We start from the raw sequence: 11161 nt of genomic DNA on the forward strand, positions 1-11161 counted from the left end.
ACAGAGCGAGTGGATGGGGTACAGTAATTATCACTCACTGAGTGCCCACTATGTATCCTCTATGATAATACCAAATCTCCTCAATCTTCTGACAATTTTACAAGGGGATTCTCTGGCATTCTCTATTTCAGAGAAGGAAACTGAGGCTTAGCCAAAGCTGTCTGGCTCCTCTCCTCTGCCTACCCATGGGGGAGAGGGGCACTAGTGTGCTCTAAGGAGGAGATTCTTCAGGGTAGCCGTGTAAACACGCAATGTCGTTTCGCAAGCCCGCAATCCCACAACACTCGCCGATAACACCACAGGATCTGCTCCTGTCCAGCCCCGTCGCGGCCCCGCGCCTGCGCGTCCCAAAGCCTGGGCCGCGCCCCGCAGCCTTGTGGGGAATGTAGTCCGTGCCCTTCCGGCGGAGGGGCTGGATGCTCCGGCTCTCGCTAGAAGGGGTGAGTGCGGGACCACCCAGGCAGATGATGGCGAGGTGGGGGATGGCCCACGGCAGGGACGCGCTGGCCGCAGGCACTGAGTCTGGGTTTGGTGGTCACTGGCCGGAGGCACGGGCAGGAGGAGACCGCGACACCTGTGCGAGGCCTCTGCAGCCTGAAGGGTGGAGTCGGCCGCGGGTGGGCCTCCCTCCCCGCCGCTGCGGAGCCTGGGACCACCCAGCACCGGGTGAGACCCTCCCGCCCTCGGGAGCCAGGCCGCAGTGAGACCCCAAGGGCTAAGAGTCTCCACCGACACTGCCCTTTGACCACCCTTCCGGGAGGGCGCCAAGGCCCGGGAGCAGAGAGGGCGGGGGACCTGGCCGGCAGCCGCGGGTCCAAGGAGCAGAGGACTCGGTTCCAGGAGTCTCTCAGTCTCGAGGTTCCTCCCCACTGCTACTGTCCTCGAGCCCCGCGCAGCCTTGTCCCGGGACACGTCGCGAATGTGGAGGGAAACGACGCACTGGGACCTCTCGGAGGATGCTGGACCGGGTGCAGGGTCTCCAGGCTCCAGCGCCTGCCCCGTGTGTTAATTGCATCTCCGGGAACTGCCCTTTGTATTTTCTGATTCCTAGCGGCGCTGGTGTGGGGTACCCTTGACCTTAAAGATGGGGAGGCCAATCCTGTATAGATTTCTAGTCAGAGAATATTTTTCTGTAAAATATTTATTTATTTATTTTCTTTATAAAAGTATAAGTTCATTATACGACAACTAGAAAATGCAGTTGAGCAACAAAATAAGGGGAGGGGTGGACACCCGAAATCTGTAGTGCATATTGAAATATGTCAGGATATGTCTTAGTCGTCTAGTACTGCTCAAACAGAAATACCACAAGTGGATGGCTTTAACAAAAGTTTATTCCCTCACAGTCCAGTAGGCTAGAAGTTTGAATTAACGGTGCCAGCTCCAGGGGAAGGCTTTCTCTCTCTGTTGGCTCTGGAGGAAGGTCCTTGTCATCAGTCTTCCCTTGGTCTGGGAGCATCTTAGCATACGAACCTCCAGCCCAAAGGACACACTCTGTTCCTGGTGCTGCTTTCTTGGTGGGATGACGTCCCCAACTCTCTGCTTGCTTCCCTTTTATCTCTTGTAAGATAAAAGGTGGTGCAGGCCACACCCCAGGGAAACTCCCTTTACATTGGATCAGGGATGTGACCTTAGTAAGGGTGCTACAGTCCCACCTTAATCCTTTTTAACATAAAATTACAATCATAAAATGGAGGACAACCACACAATACCAGGAATCATGGCCCAGCCAAATTGATACGCACATTTTTTGGGGGACGTAATTCAATCCATGACAGGATATATGTATTTTAAAACAAAAATATGGATATTAGTACAGTTTTGTAACCTGCCTCACATCATACACAAAATTAACTCAAAATAGATCATTGACCTCAATATAAAAACTAAAACCATAAAATTCTTACAAGAAAACAAAAGAAACAAATATAGATAAGATTGGACTTCATCAAAATTAAAAACTTTTGTGTATCAAAGGGCATTATCAAGAAAGTGAAAAGACCTACAAAATGGGAGAAAATATTTAGAAATCATGCATTTGATAAGGGTTTAATATCCAGAATATATAAAGAACTCCAACAACTCATCGAAAAGACAACCCAGTTTAAAAATGGGCAAAGGACTTGAACAGACATGCAGCACATGAAAAGATACCTCGTTAGTCACTAACCAAAAAAAACCAAACCTGTTGCTGTTGAGTCAATTTCCACTCATAGAAACCCTATAGGTGCAGTGGTTAAGAGCTATGGCTGCTAACCAAAAAGTAGGCAGTTGGAATCCACCAACCACTCCTTGGAAACCCTATGGAGTAGTTCTACTCTGTCTTATAGAGTTGCTATGAGTTGGAATCAACTCCGGCAATGGGTTTAGTTTTTTGGTTTTAGATACAAATTAACTGGGAATATGTTAAGTTTAAAAATTACTTTCAAAGTAATGACAGCTTAGAATGTTGAGACATCCTTCCATAAATGTATTTCTCTCTCTCTGTATCTTAATAAATTTAATAAATAGCCTTAATAAAATAAATGTTATAAAACTATTTTTCTTTATATAGATGTTGTACATGTCTTTTTAGTTTATTTGTAGGTTCCATAGATTGAGTTATGTCCCCCCAAAAGTGTGTGTATCAATTTGGCTGGGCCATGATTCCTGGTATTGTGTGATTTTCCAATATGTTGTAAATCCTGCCTCTATGATGTTAATGAGGGAGGATGGATGGCGGTTGTGTTAGTAAGGCAGGACTCAGTCTACAAGATTGGATTGTGTCCTCAGGCAATCTCTTGAGATTCAAAAGAGAGAAGTGAGCAGAGAGACGGAGACCTCATACCACCAAGAAAGCAGCGTCAGGAGCAGAGTGTGTCCTTTGCACCCGGGGTCCCTGCGTGGAAAAGCTTCTAATCCAGGGGAACATTGATGAGAAGGCCAACAGAGAGAGAGAAAGCCTTTCCCTGGAGCTGATGCCCTGAATTTGGACTTTTAGCCTACTTTACTGTGAAGAAATAAATTTCTCTTTGTTAAAGCCATCCACTTGTGGTATTTCTGTTGTAGCAGCACAAAATGACTAAGACAGTAGGTATTTTATTTATTTATTTTTTGTTACAGGAGTCTGGTTTCTCATGGCTCCTTTTTCTTCTCTTAGCTCTGCCTTCTCTGAGTTCTGCCCAACACCTAGGAAGGACCACACAGGAAAGAGAAGACTATGGCTACTGGGCCTCTGCCATTGAGAGCTCAGGTAAGCTCATTTTTCTCTCGCAGATCTCTTCTATACTCCTAAATTGTATGTGGGCTTCACTGTACTGGACAGGGCTATTGAGATATCATGATGTTGGGTATTTTTCACAAAGCCTCCCTCAGTGTCCCTCACCTCTGTTCTTAGCTACTACTTATTCAGCTGGATATCCTGGCCTGGTGAGCTTTTGGTGCTGTTCAAGGGTGAGAAAAGGAATAAAAATCATATGAGAGATTGTTCTCATGCTTATAGGCCTTGTGGACTCTCAGGAAGTATAAAATAGAATGATCTGTACAGTATACAGTATCATGACTGCACATGAATATGATTATAAGGACAAGTATGGTTGTTGTTGTTAGGTGCTGTTGAATTGGTTCTAACTCATAGTGGCCTTATGAGTCGAAACACTTCCAAGGAGCACTCAAGTATGGTTGTTGTTGTTGCTAGGTGCCATCCAGTCAGTTCCCACTTATAGTGACCCTGTGTACAACAGAATGAATCACTGCCCGGTCCTGCACCATTCTCATGATCTTTGTTATGCTTGAGCCCATTGTTGCAGCCACTGTGTCCATCCATCTTGTTGAGAGTCTTCCCCTTTTTTGCTGACCTTCTACTTTACCATGCATGATGTCCTTCTCCAGGGACTGATCCCTCCTGATAACATGTCCACAGTATGTGAGATGAAGTCTCCCCATCCTTGCTTCCAGAGAGCATTCTGGGTGTACTTCTTCCAAGACAGATTAGTTCATTCTTTTGGCAGCCCATGGTATGTTCACTGTTCTTCGCCAACACTATAATTCAATGGCATCAATTCTTCTTCATTCTTCCTTATTTACTGCCCAGCTTTCACATGCATATGAGGCGATTGAAAACACCATGGCCTGGGTCAAGCACAACCTAGCACTTAAAGTGACATCTTTGCTTTTTAGCACTTTAAAGAGGTCTTTTGCAGCAGATTTGCAAAATGCAATGCATTGTTTGATTTCTTGACTGCTGCTTCCATGGGTGTTGATTGCGGATCCAAGTAAAAGGAAGTCCTTGACAACTACAATCTTTTCTCCATTTATCATGATGTTCCTTATTGGTCCAATTGTGAGGATTTTTGTTTTCTTTATGTTGAGATGTAGTCTATACTGAAGGCTATATAGTCTTTGATCTTCATCAGTAAGTGCTTCAAGTCCTCTTCACTTTCAACAAGCAAGTTGTGTCATCTGCATACCACAGGTTGTTAATGAGTCTTCCTCCAATCCCAATGCTGCATTCTTCATATAGTCCAGCTTCTTGGATTATTTGCTCAGCATACAGATTGGAAAAGCATGGTGAAAGGATACAACCCTGATGCACACCTTCCCTGACTATAAACCATGCAGTATCCTCTTGTTCTATTCAAACAACTGCCTTTTGGTCTGTATATGGCTTCCTCATGAGCACAATTAAGTGTTCTGGATTCCCATTCTTCACAATGTTATCCATAATTTGTTATGATCCACACAGTCGAATGTCTTTGCAGAGTCAATAAAACACAGGTAAACATCTTTCTGGTATTCTGTGCTTTCAGGCAGGATCCATCTTATATCAGCAATGATATCCCTTGTTCCACATCCTCTTCTGAATCTGGCTTGAATTTCTGGAAGTGCCCTGTAGATGTACTGCTGCAGCTGCTTTTGAATGATCTTCAGCAAAATTTTACCTGCATTTGATATTAATGATATTGTTCGATAATTTGATTAGATCACTTTTCTTTGGAATAGGCATAAATATGGATCTCTTACAGTCGGTTGGCCAGGTAACTGTCTTCCAAATTTCTTAGCATAGACGAGTGAGCACTTCCAGTGCTGCATCTATTTGTTGAAACATCTAAATTGATATTCTATCAATTCCTGGAACCTTGTTTTTTGCCAATGTCTTCAGTGCAGCCTGGACTTCAGTTCTTGATCATATACTGTCTCCTGAAATGATTGAACATCGACCAGTTCTTTTTGGTGCAGTGACTGTGTGTATTCGTTCCTTCTTCTTTTGAGGTTTCCTGCATCATTCAGTATTTTGCCCATAGAGTCCTTCACTATTGCTACTTGACACTTGAATTTTTTCTTCAGTTCTTTCAGCTTGAGAAATGCCAAGTGTGTTCTTCCTTTTTGGTTTTCTAACTCCGGGACTTTGAACATGTCATTATAATATGACCTGTTATGACATTATAATATGATAAGTATAGTTAGGTATCCAGAATGTCAGTGTTCTAACACCTAGAGGAGGAGAATATCAGTGTGGAACCAGAAGTAGGAAGTGTCAGGCTATCTCAAGGGTAGGGTAGAGATAACTGGAGAAGATTTGCTATATGGAAAGAGACAAGACTTCAGAGTCAGAGTTTCCCAAGTTTGAATTTTGTCTCTACCATTTAATAGCTGCATTGTCTTGAGCAAGTGCCTCGACCTCCCTAGACCATCATCAGTTCCTCATAGTGGTAATAGGAATAACAGCATTAAATGAGTGCTCACCACATACCTGATATTGTTAAGAATTTCACATGGCCTATTTCACTTAGTAATACCTACTTCATAGGTTTACTGAAAGTTCAAATGATATAATGTAAGTAAAAAGTGCCTATCATCCCAAATAGCCAAAACAATCTTGAAAAAGAGAACAAAATTGGAAGACTAATGCTTCCCAATTTAAAAACTTACTACAAAGCTACAGTAATTAAAACAGTGTAGTACTGGCATAAGGATAGACATATAGAGAGAGAGACCAATGGAATAAAATTGAGAGTCCAGAAATAAACACATGCTTCTATGACCAATCGACTTTTGACAAGGGTTCCAAGTCTTTTCAGTGGGGACAACTGGATGTCCACATGCAGAAGAATGAAGTTAGAACCCTACCTGACACCATATACAAAAATTAACTCAAAATGGATCAATTACCTCAATATAAAAACTAAAACCATAAAATTCTTACAAGAAAACATAGGGGTTAAGCTTCAGGACCTTGGATTTGGCAGTGGATTCTTAGATACAACACCAAATGCTTGAGCAACAAAAGATTAAAAAAAAATAAAATTGGACTTCGTCAAAATAATAACTTTTGTGCATCAAAGGACATTATCAAGAAAGTGAAAAGACCTACAAAATGGGAGAAAATATTTGGAAATTAAATATTTGATAAGGGATAAATATCCAGAATATATAAAGAACACCTGTAACGCAACAAAAAGGCCACCCAATTTAAAAAGGGGCCAAAGGACTTGAATAGACATTTAGCATATGAAAAGATACTTAACCTCATTTGTCATTAACCAAAAAACAAACCAAACCTGTTGCCAGTGAGTCAATTCCAACTCATAGTGACCCTATAGGACAGAGTAGAACTGCCCCATAGAATTTCCACGGCTGTAATCATTACGGAAGTAGACTGCCACATCTTTCTCCTGTGGAGTGACTGATGGGTTCGAATCACAAACCTTTCAGTTAGCAGCCCAGCACTTAACCACTGAGCCACCAGGGCTCCTTCATTAGTCACTAGGGAAATACAAATCAAAACCACAATGATCAATTCACACCAACTAGGATGGCTGTAAGGAGCCCTGGTGGTGCAGTAGTTAAGTACTCATCTGCTAACTAAAAGATTAGTGGTTTGAATCCATCAGCTGCTCCACAGGAAAAAGAACTGGCAGTCTGCTTCCATAAAGATTACAGCCTTGTAAACCTTATAGAGAAGTTCCATCTGTCCTTCAGGTTCACTATAAGTCAGAATTTACTCAACAACTCAAAGAGAATGGATGTTTTGTGGGTGGCCAGTGGTTAAGTGCTCGGCTGCTAACCGAATAGTTGGTTGTTCGAACCCATCAGATACTCCGCGGCAGAAACGTGTGGCAGTCTGCTTCGTAAAGGTTACAGCCTTGGAAACCCTATAGGGCAGTCTTACTCTGCCCTATAGGGTCACTATGAGTCAGAATTGACTTGGTAGCAATGGGTAATGGTTGGAATGGCTGTTATTTAAAAAAATGGAAAATAACAAGTATTGGCAAGAATATGGAGAAATTGTAACCCTTCGATATTAAAGCTGCTTGTTTCAAACACCATGAATTACCCTGTGCTTAATACAGTGCTGGGAGAAAAACAGACCCATACTAAGTGGGACATAGAAAGGTGAAAAAATCTTAAGGGATTAACAACAAACACATTCTGTGAATAATATCATTGTTTCACACTAGCCTTTAAAATACCTTTGTATAGTTATCTAAATTAGTGCATCATAAGTCAGAGGCTAGCACATGGACCCCAGAATAGATTTCATAACGGAGACAAGTTCTGTGACACACTTGAGGGCTATTACCTTTATGTGTTGAGAATTTAGGCAAGTAAGGAAGACCAACATATAGCATATAACAATCTGAATTTGAACTTTTAATGTTGCCTAATATATCTAGCTAGCAAGGCAATTTATTGCAAACAGCCAATTCATTTTCAGAAGGGAAATGAATCTCATATTTCTCATTTGTATCTTCCTTCACCAAGAAGGGGCTTGTGATGATTAAGATTGTGTGTCAACTTGGCTGAGCCATGATTCATAGTGGTTTGGCAGTTATGATGTAGTTTGGCAGCTATGTAGTGATGTGATCTCCTCCGTAATGAGATCTGATATAGTGTAATCACCTCTATGATGAGATCTGCTATGATGAGCAGCCAGGCAGTTGAAAGGGAGTTTCCTTGGGGATATGGCCTGCATCCAATATATGAGGACTTCCTGGCAAAGCTCACTGGCTTTTGCTTGCTCTGGATCCTGCAGTTGGCTCCTCACCTGACCTCTGGTTCTTAGGACTTGAGCTAGCAGTTTACCTGCCGATCTTGGGATTCATCAGCCTCCGCAGCCTGTGAGCCAGTGGGTTGCCGTCTCACCTTCTGATCTTGGGATTCATTGGCCTCTACAGCCTGTGAGCCAGAGGCCTGCTGTCTAACCAGCCAGTCTTGGGTTCACCAGCCCCTACAGCTACTTGAGTCAGGAGAAGTCTCCAGCCTGACCCACAGACTTGGGACTTTCCAGCCTTTACAAGCTGCTCCTTAGAAACTCTATTGGGACAGTTCTGTTCTGTCCTGTAGGTCACTATGAGTCAGAATTGACTCGATCGCAATGGGTTTGGTTCTGGTTTATCTCTGCTTACAACAAGCTGACATAAAAGTTTGTTGTAAGTAGAGATCAGAACATATAAATATCAGATAAAACCAAAGTATGACCTTGAATACATCCAGCCTGAATTTAGAGACCATCTCAGGAATAGAATTGATGCACTAAACACTGATGACCAAAGACCAGAAAAGTTGTGGGATGACATCAAGGGTATCATATATGAAGAAAGCAAAAAGTCATTAAAAAGACAGGAAAGAAAGAAAAGACCAAAATGGATGCCACAAGAGACTCTGAAACTTTCTCTTGAGTACAGAGTAGCTAAAGCGAAAGGAAGAAATGATGAAGTAAAAGAGCTGAACAGAAGATTCAAAGGGTGGTTCGAGAAGACAAGGTAAAGTATTTTATTGAAATATACAAAGACATGGAGTTAGAAAACCAAAAGAGATTATAATATGCTCAGCATTTCTCAAGCCGAAAGAACTAAAGAAAAAATTCAAGCCTTGAGTTGCAGTATTGAAGGATTCTATGGACAAAAAAAGCTGGACTGCTAACCAAAATGTTGGCAGTTTGAATCAACCAGTTGCTCCTTGGAAACCCAATAGAGCAGTTCTATTCTGTCCTATAGGGTTGCTATGAGTCAGAATTGACTCAACAGCAACAGGTTTTTATGGACAAAAAACTGAACGACACAGGAAGCATCAAAAGAAGATGGAAAGAATACACAGTCACTGTACAAAAAATAATTGGTCAATGTTCAACAATTTCAGGAGGTAGCATATGATCAAGAACCAATGGTACTGAAGGAAGAAGACCCCAAGCAGCACTGAAGGTATTGGCAAAAAATAAGGCTCCAGGAATTTTTGGAATACCAATTGAGATGCTTCAACAAATGCATGCAACACTGGAAGCTCTCACTCATCTATGCCAAGAAATGAGGAAGAGAGCTACCTGGACAACTGACTGGAAGAGATCCATATTTGTACACATTCCAAAGATAGGTGATCCAATGGAATTCAGAAATTATCAAACAATATCATTAATATCTGTCATGGATTGAATTATATCCCCCAAAAATATGTGTATCGATTTGGCTAGGCCATGATTCCCAATACTGTGTGACTGCCCACCATTATGTCATCTGATGTGATTTTCCTATGTGTTGTAAATCCTATCTCTATGATGTTGATGAGGTGGGATTAGAGGCAGTTATGTTAATGAGGCAGGACTCCATCTACAAGATTTGATTGTGTTTTAAGCCAATCTATTTTTAGATATAAAAGAGAGAAGCAAGCAGAGAGACAGGCGGACCTCATACCACCAAGAAAGCAGTGCCAGGAGCAGAGTGCATCCTTTGGACCCGGGATTCCTGCGTGAAGAAGCTCGTAGACCAAGGGAAGATTGATCACAAGGACCTTACTCGAAAGCCGACAGAGAGAGAAAGCCTCCCTCTGGAGCTGGCACCATGAATTCGAACTTCTAGCCTCCTAGGCTGTGAGAGAATAAACTTCTGTTTGTTAAAGCCATTCGCTTGTGGTATATCTGTTATAGCAGCACTAGATAACTAAGACAATAATCTCATGCAAGTAAAATTTTGCTGAAGATAATTCAAAAATGGTCGCAGCAGTACATTGACAGGCAACTGCCAGAAATTCAAGCCGGATTCAGAAGAGGACATGGAACCAGGGATATTGTTGCTGATGTCAGATGAATCTTGGCTAAAAGCAGAAAATACCAGAAAGATGTTTACCTGAGTTTTATTGACTATGCAAAGGCATTCGACTGTGTGGATCATAACAAATTATAAATAACCTTGTGAAGAATGGGAATTCCTGAACACTCAATTATGCTCATGTAGAACTTGTACATAGATTAAGAAGCAGTTTTTAAAACAGGACAAAGGGATACTGCGTGGTTTAAAAATCGGAGAAAAGTATGTGTCAGGGTTGTATCCTTTTACCATACTTATTCAATCTGTACGCTGAGCAAATAATCTGAGAAACTGGATTGTATGAAGAAGAATGCAGCATCAGGATTGGAGGGAGACTCATTAACAACCTGCAATATGCAGATGACACAACCTTGCTTGCCAGAAGTAAAGACGACTTTAAGCACTTACCGATGAAGGTCAAAGACCACGGCCTTTAGTAAGAACTACACCTCAACATAAAGAAAATGAAAATCCTTACAACTGAACCAATAAACAACATCATGATAAGTGGTGAAGAAATTGAAGTTGTCAAGGATTTCAGTTTTCGTGGATCAACAATTAATGCCCATGAAAGCAGCAATCAAGAAATCAAATGATATGTTGTTGCATTGGGCGATGTCATGGATTGAGTTGTGTCCCCCAGAAATATCTGTCAGCTTGGCTGGGTTATGATTCCCAGTGTTGTATGATTATGTAATCTTATGTGATTTCCTTATGTGTTGTAAACTCTATCACTATGATGAGATTATATGTGATCTCCTTATGTGTTGTAAGTTCTATCACTGTGATGAGGTTATACTGATGAGGTGGACAAGATTAGATAGTGTCTTAATGCAATCTCTTTTGACATATAAAAGCAAGAAGTGAGCAGAGACACATGGGAACTTCATACCACCAAGAAGGCAGTGCCGGGAGCAGAGCACGTCCTTCGGACCAGAGGTTCCTGCGCAGAGAAGCTCCCAGACCAAAGGAAGATTGATGACATGGACCTTCCTCCAGAGCCAACAGAGAAAGCGTTCCCCTGGAGCTGACGCCCTGAATTTGGACTTGTAGCCTACTGGACTGTGAGAGAATAAATTTCTCTTTGCTAAAACCATCCA

At 42.0% G+C, this 11161-nt stretch overlaps 1 protein-coding gene across 1 annotated transcript in view; it reads left to right on the forward strand.

Moving 5' to 3' along the window:
• Positions 1 to 398: 398 nt before the first annotated feature.
• The window catches only part of ZFP2 (ZFP2 zinc finger protein), a 47638-nt gene continuing 36875 nt past the window's right edge, over positions 399 to 11161 (forward strand). The window contains exons 1-2 of the mRNA XM_023741437.1: positions 399 to 440; positions 3140 to 3232. The gene's annotated coding sequence lies outside the window, so the exon portion shown is untranslated. The remainder of the gene's footprint in view (positions 441 to 3139; positions 3233 to 11161) is intronic.

Source organism: Trichechus manatus, unplaced genomic scaffold, assembly GCF_000243295.1.
Source record: "Trichechus manatus latirostris isolate Lorelei unplaced genomic scaffold, TriManLat1.0 scaffold00181, whole genome shotgun sequence".
NCBI lineage: Eukaryota > Metazoa > Chordata > Mammalia > Sirenia > Trichechidae > Trichechus > Trichechus manatus.